Raw genomic sequence first — 24,748 nt, 5'->3', positions numbered from 1 at the left:
AGCTCCTGCCATGTGTTCAGCTCCTTACTGTCATGTGTTCTGCTCCTGTCATGTGTTCTGCTCCTGTCATGTGTTCAGCTCCTTACTGTCATGTGTTCTGCTCCTGCCATGTGTTCTGCTCCTGTCATGTGTTCAGCTCCTTACTGTCATGTGTTCTGCTCCTGCCATGTGTTCTGCTCCTGTCATGTGTTCAGCTCCTTACTGTCATGTGTTCTGCTCCTGCCATGTGTTCTGCTCCTGTCATGTGTTCAGCTCCTTACTGTCATGTGTTCTGCTCCTGCCATGTGTTCAGCTCCTTACTGTCATGTGTTCTGCTCCTGTCATGTGTTCAGCTCCTTACTGTCATGTGTTCTGCTCCTGTCATGTGTTCTGCTCCTGCCATGTGTTCTGCTCCTGCCATGTGTTCTGCTCCTTACTGTCATGTGTTCTGCTCCTGTCATGTGTTCTGCTCCTGTCATGTGTTCAGCTCCTTACTGTCATGTGTTCTGCTCCTGTCATGTGTTCTGCTCCTGTCATGTGTTCAGCTCCTTACTGTCATGTGTTCTGCTCCTTACTGTCATGTGTTCTGCTCCTGTCATGTGTTCAGCTCCTTACTGTCATGTGTTCTGCTCCTGTCATGTGTTCAGCTCCTTACTGTCATGTGTTCTGCTCCTGTCATGTGTTCTGCTCCTGTCATGTGTTCTGCTCCTTACTGTCATGTGTTCTGCTCCTGTCATGTGTTCAGCTCCTTACTGTCATGTGTTCTGCTCCTGTCATGTGTTCTGCTCCTGTCATGTGTTCTGCTCCTTACTGTCATGTGTTCTGCTCCTGTCATGTGTTCAGCTCCTTACTGTCATGTGTTCTGCTCCTGTCATGTGTTCAGCTCCTTACTGTCATGTGTTCTGCTCCTGTCATGTGTTCAGCTCCTGCCATGTGTTCTGCTCCTGCCATGTGTTCTGCTCCTGTCATGTGTTCAGCTCCTTACTGTCATGTGTTCTGCTCCTGCCATGTGTTCAGCTCCTTACTGTCATGTGTTCTGCTCCTGTCATGTGTTCAGCTCCTTACTGTCATGTGTTCTGCTCCTGTCATGTGTTCTGCTCCTTACTGTCATGTGTTCTGCTCCTGTCATGTGTTCAGCTCCTTACTGTCATGTGTTCTGCTCCTGTCATGTGTTCTGCTCCTGTCATGTGTTCAGCTCCTTACTGTCATGTGTTCTGCTCCTGTCATGTGTTCTGCTCCTGTCATGTGTTCTGCTCCTGTCATGTGTTCAGCTCCTTACTGTCATGTGTTCTGCTCCTTACTGTCATGTGTTCTGCTCCTGTCATGTGTTCAGCTCCTTACTGTCATGTGTTCTGCTCCTGTCATGTGTTCAGCTCCTTACTGTCATGTGTTCTGCTCCTGTCATGTGTTCTGCTCCTTACTGTCATGTGTTCTGCTCCTGTCATGTGTTCAGCTCCTTACTGTCATGTGTTCTGCTCCTGTCATGTGTTCTGCTCCTGTCATGTGTTCTGCTCCTGTCATGTGTTCTGCTCCTTACTGTCATGTGTTCTGCTCCTGTCATGTGTTCAGCTCCTTACTGTCATGTGTTCTGCTCCTGTCATGTGTTCAGCTCCTTACTGTCATGTGTTCTGCTCCTGTCATGTGTTCAGCTCCCTACTGTCATGTGTTCTGCTCCTGCCATGTGTTCAGCTCCTTACTGTCATGTGTTCTGCTCCTGCCATGTGTTCAGCTCCTTACTGTCATGTGTTCTGCTCCTGCCATGTGTTCAGCTTCTTACTGTCATGTGTTCTGCTCCTGCCATGTGTTCAGCTCCTTACTGTCATGTGTTCTGCTCCTGCCATGTGTTCAGCTCCTTACTGTCATGTGTTCTGCTCCTGCCATGTGTTCAGCTCCTTACTGTCATGTGTTCTGCTCCTGCCATGTGTTCAGCTTCTTACTGTCATGTGTTCTCTCCTGTCATGTGTTCTGCTCCTGTCATGTGTTCAACTCGTTACTGTCATGTGTTCTGCTCCTGTCATGTGTTCTGCTCCTGTCATGTGTTCAGCTCCTTACTGTCATGTGTTCTGCTCCTGTCATGTGTTCAGCTCCTTACTGTCATGTGTTCTGCTCCTGTCATGTGTTCTGCTCCTGTCATGTGTTCAGCTCCTTACTGTCATGTGTTCTGCTCCTGTCATGTGTTCTGCTCCTGTCATGTGTTCAGCTCCTTACTGTCATGTGTTCTGCTCCTGTCATGTGTTCAGCTCCTTACTGTCATGTGTTCTGCTCCTGCCATGTGTTCAGCTCCTTACTGTCATGTGTTCTGCTCCTGTCATGTGTTCAGCTCCTTACTGTCATGTGTTCAGCTCCTGTCATGTGTTCAGCTCCTGCCATGTGTTCTGCTCCTGTCGTGTGTTCAGCTCCTGTCATGTGTTCTGCTCCTGTCATGTGTTCAGCTCCTGTCATGTGTTCTGCTCCTGTCATGTGTTCAGCTCCTTACTGTCATGTTCAGCTCCTGTCATGTGTTCTGCTCCTGTCATGTGTTCAGCTCCTTACTGTCATGTTCAGCTCCTGTCATGTGTTCTGCTCCTGTCATGTGTTCAGCTCCTTACTGTCATGTTCAGCTCCTGTCATGTGTTCTGCTCCTGTCATGTGTTCAGCTCCTTACTGTCATGTGTTCTGCTCCTGTCATGTGTTCAGCTCCTTACTGTCATGTGTTCTGCTCCTGTCATGTGTTCAGCTCCTTGCTGTCATGTGTTCTGCTCCTGTCATGTGTTCAGCTCCTTACTGTCATGTGTTCTGCTCCTGTCATGTGTTCAGCTCCTTACTGTCATGTGTTCTGCTCCCGTCATGTGTTCTGCTCCTGCCATGTGTTCAGCTCCTTACTGTCATGTGTTCAGCTCCTTACTGTCATGTGTTCAGCTCCTTACTGTCATGTGTTCAGCTCCTTACTGTCATGTGTTCTGCTCCTGTCATGTGTTTGAAAAATGTGAATATATTTGAGAAACTGTGCATATAATATTGGACAGCAGAAGTATTTCTTATGTTGGTACGCGCCAATAACCAAACACTCTCTCATTCACATTTCTGAGATATTACTGCCATATTTTTTCACTGGCTACGCCCAATCTCGCCTGATCGTGGAAGCTAAGCAGTGAGAAGCCCCATCAGTACCTAGAAGGGAGACCGCTAGGGAATATTGGGTGCAGTAAAAACACTCATAATTCAATGTGAAAAACAGAAGTGTTGGAGTAACATTTGACCCATACCTATTTATCATCCATCTTTTCTTGACAAAAATGTTGATTACAGATCTACTTAAATAGTTAACTCTAAGATCATACATTTTGCAAAGACCTAGAAATAGCCAATTAGCTTATACCAGGAGAATTTATAACAGTCGGTATATTACACATTGGATCATTTCTCTAGACCTAATTATTGATATATACCACTGTGCCTTATGTCTGAATTTTTTCTCTTATTTGTAATTTTCACTTTCTGATATTTTCACCTTGGGTGCTATCATTACCTCCAGATATAATATTTGGAGGCTTTTTACCTCCAGCCTTTAAGCTTTAATTTACGCTAATTTTGTGAAAGGTTAAACCTAGTGACCTTCCTTATTTGTACGTATGTGTGTTTGTTAGTGTATAAATTTTATTATAAACAAATTAAAAGTTAAGTTTTAATATAATAAAAGTGCCCCCAACACAGAGTCTTTCTTTTTTCTTGCAATACATCTATACATACCCCTGACTGTGGGTGCACCACCAACAACACTAATTCCTTGGATAGCTATTTCAGGCATCTCTCATGTATATGCACTGTTGATCTACAAGGGACATACCTTATAAGAGCCCATTATATAGATTATATAAACAGTCCTGTGCGGTACCATATTGAATTACTTCCACCTTTCCAGGGGGCCGGGAGGGCCACCTGATTTTCGGGAGCCTCCCGGCCATTCCAGGAGGGTAGGCAAGTATGGTCCAACCATGTTTGGAAGTGTGACATTTACCTCTAAATAACATCTCCTATGACTGTGTGACAGTGCTTAGTGACTACACCCATTATGTCCTACCACTGGCATGCTGGAACTTGTAGCTGCACACCGGCCGGATAGAGATGTATGGTGCCTGCATATAGCAAAGAAAGGGGTTAAGATTTCAGATAACTTTCTGTTATGAAAACGTTATTTCATAATCCCTCAGATAGGTTGGCAACAAGCACGTAACGCGTGGATTCCTACTGTCGGCACAGTGCCCGCTACACATCTCTCTGTTGTGAGTAAGATGCTTTGCTTTCCTGATGCTATAGACAGCTCTCACTGCACATAATATTCTGTCTCATGTACATATATTTCAAAATGTTTTAGAACCAGAATAACTTTGAAGATGTTCCCGGAATCAATCTTCATTAATATTTCATAATTCTCCCAAATGACTGTTTTGACTGTGTGGGATGAAAAAAAAAATTGCAAAAACACTTGTGAACACATCATACCATATTGTGTGCCATTCTGCCTCCACATAGACATGTTCCTAGGAGTTCCAGGAACATCTAGGATAAGGTATGTGCTGCATGACAAAGATAAATGCTGTTCAACCGACTCTTCATAGTCAACAAGCCAGGGAAAGATGAAATGCTTGAAGTAGAGACTAGAAGATATAATGTGTGTGTATGAGGGGGAAAGGGTCCACACAGCATACCAGAGGAAGGGTGTGCTCTCCTACCTTCCTGTGCCGGAACCAGGAGGTGTGAGGGGCACGTAGGGGACAAGTGAGGGACATGTGGGAGAGCTTTGACAGTCATATGTTCTGACATTTGTGGGTCAGATGGCCGTGTGGCTAAGTCTGAAGGGCATGTTGGGGGTATGTGAGGGAGTTCTGGAGTACCCATAGTATCTGAGGCCATCTGGGTGCATCCTGGGTCAAATATGAGTTTGGGTGGTCAGACTGGCATGGGGTGGACTGATCGAACATATGGGGGCATATTGAGAAGAATGATGTGTGCGTGCCAAGTAAGTTGCCATTTATTCTTGAAACTAAGGGTAAAATGCAGCCCTTTTGAATGTTGGAGGGCAGGGCATGCATCCCATGAATAATACCGGGTTCCACAACACTAGTGAAGACAATACATGGCATCTTGTAGTTGAATCTTGTAGTTGACATAAGACAAGATGGCTGCTGTTCCCCAATTTGTACTTACACCATTAAAAGGCTTGCTGCCCTGGGTTTAGCCAACATACCACTAGACTTCCAGAACTACACGCCTTTTTTGAGCAACACTGGTCAGCCAAGTTGTTGGTGGAAGGGTGACGGAATGTTTTCAAAGACCCAAATTAACCTACGGTAGTACCCCACACGCCCTTAAAATACATGTAGCTCTGCCATAACCTTAGGAGTACTCCTCTTCTGAACTCTTTAAATCTTGTCAGGGACAGAGGTTATACCCAGCAGGGTGACAATATATCCCTCTGCATTTATAATAGAACAGCAAACACTTGTTTGTTTGTTTGTTTGTTTGTTTTTTCCCTTCCCTGACCTGTCACTGTTATTGTACCTCTCACAATCCATTTGCTCAGTCCATAGTAGCCAAGAACTTAGATTGGCCATGTGCATTTAATGACTTCTCCAACTGCAGTAGTGGATCTGCATCATGTGTGGTACATTCTTTCAGTTGGCTGCAGGTATCCTCACAGTACAACACCTACTGTCTGTTTTTCAAACTAGTATAATAGGCAGTAATTAGATCAAATCACGTGGGTGTCTGGTAGAGATGAGCGGGTTCGGTTTCTCTGAATCCGAACCTGCCAGAACTTCATGTTTTTTTTCACGGGTCCGAGCGACTCGGATCTTCCCGCCTTGCTCGGTTAACCCGAGCGCGCCCGAACGTCATCATGACGCTGTCGGATTCTCGCGAGGCTCGGATTCTATCGCGAGACTCGGATTCTATATAAGGAGCCGCGCGTCGCCGCCATTTTCACACGTGCATTGAGATTGATAGGGAGAGGACGTGGCTGGCGTCCTCTCCGTTTAGACACTTGATTTACTAATTTTGGGGAGCATTAGGAGTACTCAGTAGTGTACAGTGCAGAGTTTTGCTGATAGTGACCAGTGACCACCACTTTTATTTATAATCCGTTCTCTGCCTGAAAAAAGCGATACACAGCACACAGTGACTCAGTCACATACCATATCTGTGTGCACTGCTCAGGCTCAGGCCAGTGTGCTGCATCATCTATTATCTATATATAATATTATATATCTGTCTGACTGCTCAGCTCACACAGCTTATAATTGTGGGGGAGACTGGGGAGCACTACTGCAGTGCCAGTTATAGGTTATAGCAGGAGCCAGGAGTACATAATATATTATATAGTGAGTGACCACCAGACACACAGTGCAGTTTATTTAATATATCCGTTCTCTGCCTGAAAAAAGCGATACACACAGTGACTCAGTCAGTCACATACCATATCTGTGTGCACTGCTCAGGCTCAGGCCAGTGTGCTGCATCATCTATATATATTATATATCTGTCTGACTGCTCAGCTCACACAGCTTATAATTGTGGGGGAGACTGGGGAGCACTACTGCAGTGCCAGTTATAGGTTATAGCAGGAGCCAGGAGTACATAATATTATATTAAAATTAAACAGTGCACACTTTTGCTGCAGGAGTGCCACTGCCAGTGTGACTAGTGACCAGTGACCTGACCACCAGTATATAATATTAGTAGTATACTATCTCTTTATCAACCAGTCTATATTAGCAGCAGACACAGTACAGTGCGGTAGTTCACGGCTGTGGCTACCTCTGTGTCGGCACTCGGCAGCCCGTCCATAATTGTATATACCACCTAACCGTGGTTTTTTTTTCTTTCTTTATACATACATACTAGTTACGAGTATACTATCTCTTTATCAACCAGTCTATATATTAGCAGCAGACACAGTACAGTGCGGTAGTTCACGGCTGTGGCTACCTCTGTGTCGGCACTCGGCAGCCCTTCCATAATTGTATATACCACCTAACCGTGGGTTTTTTTTCTTTCTTTATACATACATACTAGTTACGAGTATACTATCTCTTTATCAACCAGTCTATATATTAGCAGCAGACACAGTACAGTGCGGTAGTTCACGGCTGTGGCTACCTCTGTGTCGGCACTCGGCAGCCCGTCCATAATTGTATATACCACCTAACCGTGGTTTTTTTTTCTTTCTTTATACATACATACTAGTTACGAGTATACTATCTCTTTATCAACCAGTCTATATATTAGCAGCAGACACAGTACAGTGCGGTAGTTCACGGCTGTGGCTACCTCTGTGTCGGCACTCGGCAGCCCGTCCATAATTGTATATACCACCTAACCGTGGTTTTTTTTTCTTTCTTTATACATACATACTAGTTACGAGTATACTATCTCTTTATCAACCAGTCTATATATTAGCAGCAGACACAGTACAGTGCGGTAGTTCACGGCTGTGGCTACCTCTGTGTCGGCACTCGGCAGCCCGTCCATAATTGTATATACCACCTAACCGTGGTTTTTTTTTCTTTCTTTATACATACATACTAGTTACGAGTATACTATCTCTTTATCAACCAGTCTATATATTAGCAGCAGACACAGTACAGTGCGGTAGTTCACGGCTGTGGCTACCTCTGTGTCGGCACTCGGCAGCCCGTCCATAATTGTATATACCACCTAACCGTGGTTTTTTTTTCTTTCTTTATACATACATACTAGTTACGAGTATACTATCTCTTTATCAACCAGTCTATATATTAGCAGCAGACACAGTACAGTGCGGTAGTTCACGGCTGTGGCTACCTCTGTGTCGGCACTCGGCAGCCCGTCCATAATTGTATATACCACCTAACCGTGGTTTTTTTTTCTTTCTTTATACATACATACTAGTTACGAGTATACTATCTCTTTATCAACCAGTCTATATATTAGCAGCAGACACAGTACAGTGCGGTAGTTCACGGCTGTGGCTACCTCTGTGTCGGCACTCGGCAGCCCGTCCATAATTGTATATACCACCTAACCGTGGTTTTTTTTTCTTTCTTTATACATACATACTAGTTACGAGTATACTATCTCTTTATCAACCAGTCTATATATTAGCAGCAGACACAGTACAGTGCGGTAGTTCACGGCTGTGGCTACCTCTGTGTCGGCACTCGGCAGCCCGTCCATAATTGTATATACCACCTAACCGTGGTTTTTTTTTCTTTCTTTATACATACATACTAGTTACGAGTATACTATCTCTTTATCAACCAGTCTATATATTAGCAGCAGACACAGTACAGTGCGGTAGTTCACGGCTGTGGCTACCTCTGTGTCGGCACTCGGCAGCCCGTCCATAATTGTATATACCACCTAACCGTGGTTTTTTTTTCTTTCTTTATACATACATACTAGTTACGAGTATACTATCTCTTTATCAACCAGTCTATATATTAGCAGCAGACACAGTACAGTGCGGTAGTTCACGGCTGTGGCTACCTCTGTGTCGGCACTCGGCAGCCCGTCCATAATTGTATATACCACCTAACCGTGGTTTTTTTTTCTTTCTTTATACATACATACTAGTTACGAGTATACTATCTCTTTATCAACCAGTCTATATATTAGCAGCAGACACAGTACAGTGCGGTAGTTCACGGCTGTGGCTACCTCTGTGTCGGCACTCGGCAGCCCGTCCATAATTGTATACTAGTATCCAATCCATCCATCTCCATTGTTTACCTGAGGTGCCTTTTAGTTGTGCCTATTAAAATATGGAGAACAAAAATGTTGAGGTTCCAAAATTAGGGAAAGATCAAGATCCACTTCCACCTCGTGCTGAAGCTGCTGCCACTAGTCATGGCCGAGACGATGAAATGCCAGCAACGTCGTCTGCCAAGGCCGATGCCCAATGTCATAGTACAGAGCATGTCAAATCCAAAACACCAAATATCAGTAAAAAGCCTCTTTTTTTCTTTGCGTCATGTGCTGTTTGGGGAGGGTTTTTTGGAAGGGACATCCTGCGTGACACTGCAGTGCCACTCCTAGATGGGCCCGGTGTTTGTGTCGGCCACTAGGGTCGCTAATCTTACTCACACAGCTACCTCATTGCGCCTCTTTTTTTCTTTGCGTCATGTGCTGTTTGGGGAGGGTTTTTTGGAAGGGCCATCCTGCGTGACACTGCAGTGCCACTCCTAGATGGGCCCGGTGTTTGTGTCGGCCACTAGGGTTGCTAATCTTACTCACACAGCTACCTCATTGCGCCTCTTTTTTTCTTTGCGTCATGTGCTGTTTGGGGAGGGTTTTTTGGAAGGGACATCCTGCGTGACACTGCAGTGCCACTCCTAGATGGGCCCGGTGTTTGTGTCGGCCACTAGGGTCGCTTATCTTACTCACACTGCGACCTCATTGCGCCTCTTTTTTTCTTTGCGTCATGTGCTGTTTGGGGAGGGTTTTTTGGAAGGGACATCCTGCGTGACACTGCAGTGCCACTCCTAGATGGGCCCGGTGTTTGTGTCGGCCACTAGGGTCGCTAATCTTACTCACACAGCTACCTCATTGCGCCTCTTTTTTTCTTTGCGTCATGTGCTGTTTGGGGAGGGTTTTTTGGAAGGGCCATCCTGCGTGACACTGCAGTGCCACTCCTAGATGGGCCCGGTGTTTGTGTCGGCCACTAGGGTCGCTAATCTTACTCACACAGCTACCTCATTGCGCCTCTTTTTTTCTTTGCGTCATGTGCTGTTTGGGGAGGGTTTTTTGGAAGGGCCATCCTGCGTGACACTGCAGTGCCACTCCTAGATGGGCCCGGTGTTTGTGTCGGCCACTAGGGTCGCTAATCTTACTCACACAGCTACCTCATTGCGCCTCTTTTTTTCTTTGCGTCATGTGCTGTTTGGGGAGGGTTTTTTGGAAGGGACATCCTGCGTGACACTGCAGTGCCACTCCTAGATGGGCCCGGTGTTTGTGTCGGCCACTAGGGTCGCTTATCTTACTCACACAGCGACCTCGGTGCAAATTTTAGGACTAAAAATAATATTGTGAGGTGTGAGGTATTCAGAATAGACTGAAAATGAGTGTAAATTATGGTTTTTGAGGTTAATAATACTTTGGGATCAAAATGACCCCCAAATTCTATGATTTAAGCTGTTTTTTAGTGTTTTTTGAAAAAAACACCCGAATCCAAAACACACCCGAATCCGACAAAAAAAATTCGGTGAGGTTTTGCCAAAACGCGTTCGAACCCAAAACACGGCCGCGGAACCGAACCCAAAACCAAAACACAAAACCCGAAAAATTTCAGGCGCTCATCTCTAGTGTCTGGGTCTCAAGAGCTTCTTCACTTACTGATGTGGGAAAAATATACTGGTCCCACACAAAGGCTGATTTTCCAGCACGGAGAGTCTTATGAACAACTTCATTGCTTATCCACAAGGCGCCATAAGGAGTTAATAACCAATGAGATATACTGCTGTACAACGCTCATCTGAGCACGAATCACATGATGGTGTGAATGGATTATTCAAAAAACATCTTTGTCTGTCAAAACATAATTACAATACATCATTTACTAATTACTTGCCCAGTTCTCTTACTACTAACATTTCTTTCAAAATCTGAAGCTTTACTGAAGTCTTCAATTCATTCATGACTATCTGAAAATGCACACACAACTTAAATTACTTCCTGTAACACAAACAGTTACATGCCTTAAATGTTATGATATATGAGAAATGATATGTAAACTGATAAACTAACCTGGCATGTGAATTCAGACAAAATGATTAAGTGTTGTTTAATATGACAAAAAAAGTCACAACACTTAGGGGGGTATTCAAATGTTTGAAAAGTCGGTTAGGTGTCTGTTTTTCCCTGTCTATTAGATAGGGTAGGGGGGGGGGGGGGGGGCAGACACCCAACTGACTTTTCAAACATTTGAATTCCCCCCTTATTGTATTTTAAAAAAAGTTAACAAAATGACCTATATTAATATTTTGCAAAAAAGTTCATTAAAATAAACAGGAGTGAAAACAGAAACCAAAAACTCATGTACTTTCATGTGACTGCACAGAGGAAAGCTAAAACATGGACAGCTGTTCAATGACATACTGGCACCTGAAGAATCACCTAAAGAATCCTAAATGTCCAAAGTGCCAATGGCTGCCTCACAGACAAAAAGTGGGAACAGCAACCATTCCTCTCTTCAAAAAAATTTAACAAGCGCCTTGCTGTGGGACCAGTGACACCTCCAGGCATTTGAAGTCCAGGGAGTGGGCCAATACAGAATTGCTTCTTCTCTCCCTTCTACAGTATATCTCACCTGTGCTTTAGTGACGGTGGGCAAGAAAGAATGATATGTATATATATTGAACCTGCCAAAAGGCACATAGATACAGGTGTAGATTACATTGCATCGTAGAGTCTATTACCCATCAGTATAGGGGCCATTACTACCTAATCCTGTATATCTTTATAGCCCTATTTAGGTGTGCAGGTTTTCTTTAATATTTATGGTAGCTAAGTAGCAATCGCAATGATGGGGGGGGGTTGTGACTGTGGTGCAAGTAGAAATATTTCCTTAGTGGTACTGAGTGCCGAAAAATGGGCGTCATGCCCCTTTTTTGGGGGGAATCTGGAGGCAAGGCTAAAAATATATAGTGATGCCTCCAGTATAATAGAGATATATAGTGATACCTCCAGTATAATAGAAATATATAGTAATACCTCCAGTATAATAGAAATATATAGTAATGCCTCCAGTATAATAGAAATATATAGTAATGCCTCCAGTATAATAGAAATATATAGTGATACCTCCAGTATAATAGACATATATAGTAATGCCTCCAGTATAATAACAATATATAGTAATGCCTCCATTATAACAGGAAAATACAGCCACTGTCGCACTCCGAGTAACCCTGACACAGTGGGAGGAGCCGTCATGCTGCCAAGCACCATGGTCTTGTTGCTTTGTGGCACATTATAAATGTGGTAATGGTAAAGTGTGTGGCAGGTGGTACCCGCTGACAAATTCTTAAGGGTATTCCGTACCCGAGCGTACCCGCATACTTGCACCACTGCTGTACAGTTAATCAAGAATAAATTCAGTTGTACAATGTACAGCAGAAATGATGAGGTTTTCTACTGGATAGATTTTCTGTACAATGTAGGAATCCTGGATATCTTATGTCTCTCCCCCCTATCCTAATAATACAGACATCACTGTAGGTACAAAACATAAGTCAAAAGTACTTTCCCTTGTCTTATCTCTTCCACCACTTTTTTTCTGCAACGCCTCTTTATTTTCTCCATTTTCAGCGGTATTAATCAGCCTTACACCGGAGAGATCAGCCAGGTTCTCATTTATTGATTATGCTTATTAGTCAAAGGCGTCTGCTTGCACTGAGCTAATGGTCTTATTCTCAGTATCTGTGGATAACGAATATGTTCTGTTCCTCTACTGTTTATGCTTTAAACAGAAATTCATTTTTGGTTTCAACTTTTGGATCATTTAATAAAAATCATTGAAACAGAACAGAGATTAATCATTTCCCTAGTCACAGATGGATGACTTTTTTTTAAAGCGATTGCTTGAATCATTAGCAGACATATTGGCTGTGCCTTGCTGTTTATAATGAGGACAAGTAGTAAAGGTACAGATTGCTCTGAAGGTTAAGGAGCCCGAGCTTCATAATCACACGCCAGTTATCTTCAATCCATTCACTGATAAAACACATCTAAAATATGCTTTAGTTAGATGAAGCTGATATTGTATGCAAAGACCCTTAACATGCCGGCCCTTACATAAAGAGCAGCTTTGGAATGAAGAAACAGAATTTTAAAGGGATGCATCTTGCTTGGAGATGTACATGTAGGAAATCATTTGGTAAATCGGTTTCTAATTTCTGCAAGAGGATTATTTACCAGTTACAACTGAAAAGATACAGCCCATTAAGAACCGTTGCAATCTTGTGGTCCATTATGCAATAGGTAGCATCTATCCTTGTGTATCTATGCCTATTTCACATAAGATGGTAAGCTTGCGAGCAGGGCCTTCCTACCTCTAGGTCTGTTATTACCCAGTTTGTTCTATTGCAGATGTGTCCACTTACATCTTTGCTTTTTTTACAAATTTGGCACAACATGCAAAACACGGCTAAGCTGTTTTTCACGAGTAACGAGTGGATGAATTTTAAAATTCTTGTTTGCCATAATAAAATATGTATAAAGTAAAATAATAAAGAAGCAAATTAAGAAAAATCACAAGGCATGGCTAAATCTCTGAGTCTATGGCATGCAAAACTGTGCCATACATGGCGGGATATAGCAAAGATGTAAGTGGACACATCTGTAGAAACCTTATTTAAAGGAAATAGTTAACCATTTGGTAAGGCTATTTGCAGTTTTAATATGACAGCAGTGGAGCTACATTGAATTGTGTATTAGTGGAGCTGGCGCACTAACCTTATTTAAATTTATCCTATGGCGCCATCTAGTGAATAAATTATTAGTTGCAGGTGTATTAGAAAGCTACTGCAGAAATAAGTAATGTAGGTTTAAAATGCCATTGGCAGCATAGGAAAAGCTAAACATGCATACAAAATAATCAAAATGAAACATAACTTGATACATGCACATCTATAGCAGTAAATGTGTCTTCCGCCGCACCGCTGCATAATAATTGTCATTTTATTGGAATATTTAAATTAGTGATGAGCGGGTTCAGTTCCTCGGAAACCGAACCCCCCCGAACTTCACCCATTTTACACGGGTCCGAGGCAAACTCGGATTGTCCCGTATGGCTCGGTTAACCCGAGCGCGCCCGAACGTCATCATCCCGCTGTCGGATTCTCGCGAGATTCGGATTCTATATAAGCAGCCGCGCGTCGCCGCCATTTTCACTCGTGCATTGGAAATGTTAGGGAGAGGACGTGGCTGGCGTCCTCTCCGTTTATTCATTGTTGAGTTGATGATGCAAATATTTGTGCTTGCTTATATCATTGTGGGGACTGGGGAGCAGCTTTATATTAATATAGGAGGAGTACAGTGCAGAGTTTTGCTGATCAGTGACCACCAGTTTTATCCGTTCTCTGCCTGAAAAAAACGCTCCTTATCTGTGCTCAGTGTCCTGCATATATCTGTGCTCACACGGCTTAATTGTGGGGACTGGGGAGCAGCTGTATTATATAGGAGGAGTACAGTGCAGAGTTTTGCTGACAGTGACCACCAGTATATGTTGTCTGCCTGAAAAACACTCCATATCTGTGCTCAGTGTGCTGCAGTGCATATATCTGTGCTCACACTGCTTTATTGTGGGGACTGGGGACCACCAGTATAATATTATATAGGAGGAGTACAGTGCAGAGTTTTGCTGACCAGTGACCACCAGTATACGTTGTCTGCCTGAAAAACACTCCATATCTGTGCTGCATTGTGTGGTATATAGTAGGAGTACAGTGCATAATTTTGCTGACCACCAGTATATAATATATAGGAGTACGGAACAGAAGGCCACTGCTGTACCTACCTCTGTGTCATCAAGTATACTATCCATCCATACCTGTGGTGCATTTAAGTTTTGCACAGTTTGCTGACCACCAGTATATAATATATAGCATTACGGTACAGTAGGCCACTGCTGTACCTACGTCTGTGTCGTCAAGTATACTATCCATCCATACCTGTGGTGCATTTCAGTTTTGCACAGTTTGCTGACCACCAGTATATAATATATAGCATTACGGTACAGTAGGCCACTGCTGTACCTACCTCTGTGTCGTCAAGTATACTATCCATCTAGATTCTATACCTGTGGTGCATTTCAGTTGTGCAGTTTGCTGACACAGTGACCACCAGTATATATAGCAGTACGGTACGGAAGGCCACTGCTGTACCTACCTCTGTGTCGTCAAGTATACTATCCATCTACATTCTATACCTGTGGTGCATTTTAGTTTTGCAGTTTGCTGACACAGTGACCACCAGTATATATAGCAGTATGGTACGGAAGGCCACTGCTGTACCTACCTCTGTGTCGTCAAGTATACTATCCATCTACATTCTATACCTGTGGTGCATTTTAGTTTTGCAGTTTGCTGACAGTGACCACCAGTATATATAGCAGTACGGTACGGAAGGCCACTGCTGTACCTACCTCTGTGTCGTCAAGTATACTATCCATCTAGATTCTATACCTGTGGTGCATTTCAGTTGTGCAGTTTGCTGACACAGTGACCACCAGTATATATAGCAGTACGGTACGGAAGGCCACTGCTGTACCTACCTCTGTGTCGTCAAGTATACTATCCATCTACATTCTATACCTGTGGTGCATTTTAGTTTTGCAGTTTGCTGACACAGTGACCACCAGTATATATAGCAGTACGGTACGGAAGGCCACTGCTGTACCTACCTCTGTGTCGTCAAGTATACTATCCATCTACATTCTATACCTGTGGTATGCCTCATTTTTCTTTGCATCATGTGCTGTTTGGGGACAATTTTTTTGAAGTGCCATCCTGCCTGACACTGCAGTGCCACTCCTAGATGGGCCAGGTGTTTGTGTCGGCCACTTGGGTCGCTTAGCTTAGTCACACAGCGACCTTGGTGCGCCTCTTTTTTTCTTTGCATCATGTGCTGTTTGGGGACAATTTTTTTGAAGTGCCATCCTGTCTGACACTGCAATGCCACTCCTAGATGGGCCAGGTGTTTGTGTCGGCCACTTGGGTCGCTTAGCTTAGTCACACAGCTACCTCATTGCGCCTCTTTTTTTCTTTGCATCATGTGCTGTTTGGGGACTATTTTTTTGAAGTGCCATCCTGCCTGACACTGCAGTGCCACTCCTAGATGGGCCAGGTGTTTGTGTCGGACACTTGGGTCGCTTAGCTTAGTCACACAGCTACCTCATTGCGCCTCTTTTTTTCTTTGCATCATGTGCTGTTTGGGGACTATTTTATTGAAGTGCCATCCTGCCTGACACTGCAGTGCCACTCCTAGAAGGGCCAGGTGTTTGTGTTGGCCACTTGGGTCGCTTAGCTTAGTCACACAGCTACCTCATTGCGCCTCTTTTTTTCTTTGCATCATGTGCTGATTGGGGACTATTTTTTTGAAGTGCCATCCTGCCTGACACTGCAGTGCCACTCCTAGATGGGCCAGGTGTTTGTGTCGGCCACTTGTGTCGCTTAGCTTAGTCACACAGCGACCTTGGTGCGCCTCTTTTTTTCTTTGCATCATGTGCTGTTTGGGGACAATTTTTTTGAAGTGCCATCCTGTCTGACACTGCAATGCCACTCCTAGATGGGCCAGGTGTTTGTGTCGGCCACTTGGGTCGCTTAGCTTAGTCACACAGCTACCTCATTGCGCCTCTTTTTTTCTTTGCATCATGTGCTGTTTGGGGACTATTTTTTGGAAGTGCCATCCTGTCTGACACTGCAGTGCCACTCCTAGATGGGCCAGGTGTTTGTGTTGGCCACTTGGGTCGCTTAGCTTAGTCACACAGCTACCTCATTGCGCCTCTTTTTTTCTTTGCATCATGTGCTGTTTGGGGACTATTTTTTTGAAGTGCCATCCTGCCTGACACTGCAGTGCCACTCCTAGATGGGCCAGGTGTTTGTGTCGGCCACTTGTGTCGCTTAGCTTAGTCACACAGCGACCTTGGTGCGCCTCTTTTTTTCTTTGCATCATGTGCTATTTGGGGACAATTTTTTTGAAGTGCCATCCTGTCTGACACTGCAGTGCCACTCCTAGATGGGCCAGGTGTTTGTGTCGGCCACTTGTGTCGCTTAGCTTAGCCATCCAGTGACCTCGGTGCAAATTTTAGGACTAAAAATTATATTGTGAGGTGTTCAGAATAGACTGGAAATGAGTGGAAATTATGGTTATTGAGGTTAATAATACTATGGGATCAAAATGACCCCCAAATTCTATGATTTATGCTGTTTTTATGTTTTTTTGAAAAAAACACCCGAATCCAAAACACACCCGAATCCGACAAAAAAATTTCGGTGAGGTTTTGCCAAAACGCGTCCGAATCCAAAACACGGCCGCGGAACCGAATCCAAAACCAAAACACAAAACCCGAAAAATGTCCGGTGCACATCACTAATTTAAATTCTGAAACATAAAATGCATTTTGTCTGCCTCTTCTCCTTCTGTAAAACAAAATAACTCTCTTTATTCAGAGGTCTTTTGCTTTGGAGGAGAGATGAGTATATTCAGACTAATCCCTGCAAAATCTTCTATTGTCTGCATTTAGCTGTGGACTATGCACAATTTAATCATAACTAGCCTGATTGGGAGGGATTGCAGTTCCAGCCACTTCCAGCAATCAGAAATCCATGAGATCTACGTCATCATCACTTTTAGTTGCACATGCATTAGTTCTATCCTTGGTTAGAGAAGCATACCACATATGCAAGCTGCAATGCACAGTTAGCTGAAAACTGCAAGATACCTCCGCAATCAGATTGGTGTGCAGCTCTGCATCAGGCATAAATAGCAATAACATCTATATAAGTATACTGGTTAGCTACTGAAAGGAAAAGTATCTGGCATAAAGTTGCAGTATGTTTTGACACCACAAGATGGCGTTGTGTAGGTATACTGTGATGTCATGTGTTTAAGCAAAGATGATGACGTTAAAAACAAATCTGCCTTATATGTTACTGTTTTAAATCAGTGAACATAACTGGCTGGAGACAAGGATACCGCATTCGTTGTACCTGGCTGTTGGTGGTGTTGTCAAGCCTTCACTCATAGCGATCTGGGAGCCAAGCACTTAGGGGTCTATTTGCTAAGCCTTGAATGGAAAAAAAGGGGGAGATGTACTAAACAGTGAAAAGAGTGGAGAAATGAGCCAGTGTAGAAGTTGCCCATGGCAACGGTTGCCTTGTATGCTCTCCCAAGATAATTATCAATACGACAACTGTTAAAAATCCAACAACCTCTAGAATTTTATGAGTCACATACATGATCCCTGCAACATGTAGAACTTACTTTTAAAACTGTCTGCTCATTGCAGTACATAGGTGACCCCTTATTCCATCCGCGGAGGGGCGGCTGTTTAGGGGGAGGGAAGAGGCCAGGGATCTCCGTTGTTGGACAGAGATTTCCTGGCCTCTGCGACGGGTGGCATGCACGGCGCCCAACAGTGGCTGAGAGATCCGATGCTCTTCCTAGGACACAGGACGGATCAATACTGCGGCAGGAGGTGTCTGCGTGTAATAGACGCCTCCTGCCGCATCACCATACAGCGCTATCCCTGCCGCATCACCATACAGCGCTATCCCTGCCGCATCACCATACAGCGCTATCCCTGCCGCATCACCATACAGCGCTATCCCTGCCGCCCCTGCCGCATCACCATACAGCGCTATCCCTGCCGCATCACCATACAGCGCTATCCCTGCCGCATCACCATATAGCGCTATCACTACTGCTTCCAAGGAAGGTGATAAAAAACGCTATCTGCGTCTGAATCAGACCCATTCTAATTCATCATCACAACATTGTACGGGCGTCTAATAGAAATGACGCAGCCACATGGGGCGAGAGCATTAGCAGAGTTGTTTTCAAGATGGGTTTCAAAAGCGCTACATACAGTAGGTGGCGATGACAGGGTTCCGTGTGCCGGGTGTTTGTGATCACAGCCTGTGCCTCTCAGGTGGAGAATATTTTATATGTATAGTAGATAACATATTATATATTTTTTTTCATTATTTAAATTATACTTTTTTCATTCGATGAAGTTTATTTTTTTTCTTTCGCTGCGTTTATTGGGAATGTAGCTCGGGTGTGGTATGGAAGGTAGATAGTAACTAAGTCGACAGTGTCTAGGTTGGCCACTATTGGTCGACAGTATCTAGGTCGACAGGGTATTTAGGTCGACATGGTTTAGGTCGACAGGTCAAAAGGTCGACATGAGTTTATGTTTTTTGGTGTCGTTTTCTTCGTAGAGTGACCGTGAACCCCAATTAGTGCACCGTGTCCCCTCGCTTCGCTCGCCATGCTTCGAGCAAGGTGCCTCGCTCCGCTACCGCTGCGCTCGGCACAGGTTACCGTTCCAATCGTAGTCCACGTGGATCGTTAAGTATGAAAAGGTTAAAAAAAATTGTGAAAAACTCATGTCGACGTTTTGACCTGTCAACATAGAACATGTCGACCTAGAGACCCTGTCGATCTAGAAACCCTGTCGACCTAGTTACTGTCGACCAATAGTGGTCGACCTAGATAGTGTCAACCTAGTTACTGTCGACCCAGAGACCGGATCCCATGTAGCTCGCCAGTTCTGCTCTGCCGCTTCCACTTCCACTGCATTCAGCGCTTCCCCTGCCAGGCTGATGTGACGCCTTATTCAGCGACTTAAATGGCGGCAGCGGAGGATTTCAGAACAGCGGTTCAAGTGTAAGCAGCGACGCAGGTTCAGTGCAGGCTGTATAATTCACAAGCGCCCTCTCATTCATATACAATAGCTCATTTACACAGCGCAGTGTTACAGATAATGCTTTATCCTAACAATAAGCTGCAACTGTCCTGTTAGCACCATCCGAGGACGCATTGCCAGGACGTACTGACTCCGTGCCCGATAAACAGGCTCCAACTACAAATCAGAGTCAGAGATATGTGTTATAATAGATCTACAATGTCTAGGCAGACAGTCAATAGATCGTCATGCATTAGGTCGGCAGGTACAAAAGCTCAACAGATAAAAGGCCAACCGTGGTTAAGGTCGACAGGTACAAAAGGCTGACAGGGTGAAAAGGTCGGCTTGACAACTATCGACACAAGTTATTTGTTTTTTTTAGGACAAATCTTGTATATTACATGTTATGTGACCACCATCAGTACATAAAACCTGTTAACCTTTTGTACCTGTCGACCTTAAGCTCTGTCGGCATTTTGTACCTGTCGATATAATGTCTATCAGCCATATGGTGTCGACCAATTGACTGACGACAAATACATTGTTGATCTATAATCCGGATACCGCCAGTCAAGCAGCTTAAGCTTTCTTATTTGACAGGGAAGGAGAATTTTCTTTTACCCCTTGTGTGTCACCGGGATGCCGTCTTTAAGATGATTTCTCATCAAGTTCGTATAACGATTTGTTTATATGTATATGTTCGTAAATATCACTAGAAAATCTGGTTCCCCCCCCAAAAAAGGAAGCTTCACATCTTGAAAATAATTCCCCTAATGCTCTTGCCCCACAGGGGTTTGTGCGCGCTAACTTAAATGGGGCGTCTGCGCCAGCACTGGAGGGATGAAGCACTGCCAAACTTGGTTCTCGTATGTTAAGTAATGACGGCTAGAGTTCTGTCTCCGCTATGCCCTTCCCTCCTCTATATACTAGTGTGACATGCGCTCTTTGCCGATCAGGGGATTCAAATGCACTAACAGGAGAAAGCACTGCAAAGTATAGGCAAACGCAGGGAGGGTTCCGGTTGCCTGAAAACCCCCTCCTCTTGGCAAGTGGCTCAAATGATGACAATAATAGCAATGGTATATAATACAATTACTAGAGCTGCAGCCACATCATGCAGTCAGTAGCGGATCTTGCCACGGGCAAGCAGGACTTTTGCCCGGGGCGCCGCCTTCCGGAGGGCGCCGGCACCTTCCGGAGGGCGCCAGCGCCATCCGGAGGGCGTCGCACCATGGCAAGATCCGCTGCTGCTGTGGTGCCCCCCGATGTCGCGGCCCGCTGTCCGTTGTGATGGGAAACTAGAAGCTACGCGTCTAGTTTCCCTTCGTGGGCTGCCCGCTGTGAAGGGAAACTAGACGCTACGCGTCTAATTTCCCTTCCTGGAGAGGACCTTCACTGTAATGATGTGCGGTGCGCGTTGACGTCATCGCGCACCGCACAGCAAAGGTCCTCTCCACGAAGGGAACTTGACGCTTAGCGTCTAGTTTACCTTCGTGGAGAGGACCTTTGCTGTGCGGTGCGCGATGACGTCATCACGCACCGCACATCCTACAACAGTACAGGGGGCGTAACCGACCACGCCCCCTGTATGAAGCCACGCCCCCTAATGCCGCCCGGGGTGCCAGAAGCCCTCGGAACCGGCCCTGCATGCAGTGTAAGGGATATGACCAGTGGCAGCAGCTTCTTCTACCAAGTTTGCTGTGTGTGTGGATCTGAATCTTCAGACCAGAGAGCAGCTACCAGGAAGAAGAGACAGGAGCCTTACAATAAGGCGGGAGAATGTGTGCTTAGAAAGTGCAGTACTCTGCAGCTATAGTGTTAAATATCAATACTGTTTTCCATACAGTATGCAGTGTATAAAAAGACCAATATTTACATTAATGTTCATGGTCGTTACTGGGTTCTTCTACAGCTCCCCCAGACTCCCGCACTTGCTCCAGTGTTCTGCAGTGTGGGATACTATGGACTGCATTTGGAAACCCCCCTCTAGAGATCCCTCGTTTGCCACTGCCACGTTTAGCCACGTGCTGTGGGAAGGGAAATATTCTTGGGCGCATTCCTGCTGCAGTTTTATTAAAGACAGGACAGTGTATGGGCTCTAATGGACTTTGTTTCAGGTTGCAATTGTGAATGAACAGACAGTAATTTAGCATATTCCTACTGCAAGACATGACCTGATCCCGGAAACCCTTGATCTAGAAGATAATATGATGGAGTGATATGACCTTATTGCCTCTTATTTCCCCAGCTTATTTAGCTTGTAAATTAATTCTACCAGCCTATACTCTGAGGAGCCTCGGAGTGTCTGGAAACAGATAGTGAGGCACAATACTCATCTTTCACATAAATTAGCTACCCATTTAAGACACTTCATTTAAAATGTTACCTCTAAATTACTTTCGGTTTCTTTCCATGAATTGCAGAATGATATTTTTTAGAACTATAATCATGATATTATGTTTTATGCGCATAGACTAGGCATAGCAAATGACAGATCTTCCAGCACAGCTATGTAGAGGCAAGGTGGTAATGGAAAGCAAATTAATACACCAGTTCCATCCTCTGGTGATTTCCCTTTGAGATGTGACTCCTTATCCAATTTTCACTAACATTTAAAAAATTGATATTCAGTTCTTGCAGCTAGGAAATGTCATGCCATATATTTAAAAGTTTAAAATGACTTTTTACACACTGAGCAAGGTAGAGGGAAACCAAACGCAGAGTTTTGCCATATACATTTTACATTAAAACAATAATAAGCCTCGCCGTGCTTCATCGGAATCCCGGGAGAGAGGGTTTGACTCTACACTGAGAATTGTAAAAAAAAAAAAGGTGACAAAAAGTGTCTGCAATTCCTATTAACATTAATTAATAATTAATTAATTAATTAAATAGATAATATTTATACAGATAATGCAAATGTCATGAGCATGAAACATTCTACAAAGGCATCTAGAATTCTGCTATTATAGAACAATAACTATTATAAAAAAATAAAAATAAAAGGACAATAAAAAGTAATGTGTTTCTCTTAGGTGATTTTAATTATCCAGATGCAAACTAGTGGTTCCGGCAATGCAAATGATTTTTAACTCTTTGGACCTTTAACCACTTAACCGACAATTTCCCCCCCCCCCACAAAACCGCTCAGAAATTGTTGTGTTTTTTTTTAAATTACTTATTAAAGTTTAAAAGTATTTTTAAAAATGTATTAAAATATTTTATTTAGAAAAATATATATCTAGGGGGTGTTTTGCACCTCCCCCCTATCCACACCACGTCTATAGACCCCCATTATAAAATAACTTCCCACCTCCCACTGGCAATAGACCCCCCCTCCCCCTCCCAAGTGGTCTAATAATAGTGACCCCCAGTACTACTGCCATAGAATAAAAAAAATTATAAACCACCCCCCCTGTTAAAAAAAAATTGTGCCCCTCTATCCTTTTGCCAATGTTTTTTTTTAACTATTATTTTACCCCCCCCCCCCCCTCCAGCATAATTTAACTTTATATTTCTCCTCCCACCCTCCCACTGGTTATAGGTCCCCCCTGGAAGTTACCCCACCCCCTATACTACCCCTCCCCTTCACCCATGCAGAGCGCAGCGGAGCGTATGTCAGGAGGGACTGATGACCAGGGGGCCCCAGTAATGTTGGGGGGCATGGTCGATGAGGGGGGAGTTGCCAGAGTGCTTTTTTGAAAATAGTAAAATATATAAATTATGGCAGTTGGGAGTCAGAGAACGCATCATTCTGGGGGATCCGGGGAGCCAGAGGAGATCTGTTCTGTACTTGGTGGCATTCTGCCACCAAGACATCTATGAATTGGGAAACAACATGGAAACATTTTAATTTCCAGAGTAAACATTTCGTATGAGAGTTACAAAACCTATGATTTTTCGAAGAGCAAAATCTAATCAGCTCGGAGAAGCACCGATGCTTGTATACTGGCAAAGTGCACTCTGAAGTAAGAGCAGTAGCAGCCAAATGGAAAAGATTGTGAATAAACAGTGGTGTAAGTACATACTGTATGGGAACATAATTCCTAGAGATAAAAGGCAACAATCTACTGTATGAGATTAAATAAGAATGTTTTTGTGGTAATAAACGGCAGCTAAAAGCCACTGAAAATCCGTTCTGGAAATAGAATATAGCAAAATATCTAAAAACACCTAAAAAAAAAGAAACGCAGGTAGAGTAAAGTAAAAGCAGATGATAAATCTAATCTTAAGACATTTTTTTAAGTAAAGAAACAGCAAAGAAATAACACAAACGATATTGGGCACCACGTGATAAAGCAGAACATGACATGGTAAAAACTAAAGAGAAAGTTGGGTCTTTTAAATGTGGTTTTGTCTGCGCTAAATAGGAGAAAGTACCGGGAGATCAGTTGCTTAGCAACAGCCAATGCCCTCTGTTAATTGCTACTTCTAAGCTGCAGTAACACAGAAAAAAACTCAGTTCAGGTTAAACAAGATATAGGGATCTATGTACTAAGACTTGGAGATAAAGAAGTCGGAGATAAAGTACCAGCCAATCAGCTTCTAACTCATTTTTTAAACACAGCCTGTAAGATGGCAGTTGGGAGCTGATTGGTTGGTTGGTACAGATGGAGCCTTGCTCATCTATCCTTCTCTGCTGCACCTAGGTGCACCAAGGTTTATTAGCATAAGCCTTTAATCTATTGTTCTCAGCTGCAATACAATACAGAGAGAACAATACAGCAGAGGTCCGACAGCACTGGCTCAATTAATCCTATTAAAGGGATAGATGAGCAGGGCTCCTTCTGTACGATATCCTCTGGAAGGTCTCGGATAAACCACAGGGATCATGCAATGGAGACAGACGGATAAGGCACTGGTCAGAAAACCGGGAAGACATTAATAAGCAGAAGGGTCTGACAGTGAGGAGCCAGGATCGAGGATTCATACCCTGGAGCATACAGTCAACAATCACAAGTCTCAAGGGTATGCGGTTAGCATACCGAACGTCGGGATTCCGGCAGTCACAATACAGACGCCGGGATCCCGACGGGGGCATCATACTGCTGCCGCTATACCGCGAGGTATGTGCTTCCCCCTCTATGGGTGTCCACGACACCCATAGAGGGAGACTAGAACCTGTGGCGAATGTAGCCGAGCCCGCAAGGGGCATCGTTGCGCTCGCCACCCTGCCGGTATTCCACCGCCCAGGATGCTGATGTCAGGATAGTGACATTCGGCATCCTGGGCGGCGATATTACATACCGAACCCGTCTGAAGGTAGTTGGAGCAAGCCAAAGAGGAGCCTAAAAAGACGCCCAAAACGGGAATGCGCCCAGGGCCGGTGCTAGGGTGTTCGGT

The sequence above is a fragment of the Pseudophryne corroboree genome, chromosome 8 (assembly GCF_028390025.1).
Source record: "Pseudophryne corroboree isolate aPseCor3 chromosome 8, aPseCor3.hap2, whole genome shotgun sequence".
NCBI classification, from domain to species: domain Eukaryota; kingdom Metazoa; phylum Chordata; class Amphibia; order Anura; family Myobatrachidae; genus Pseudophryne; species Pseudophryne corroboree.
Note: the sequence above shows the minus strand (reverse complement) of the source record.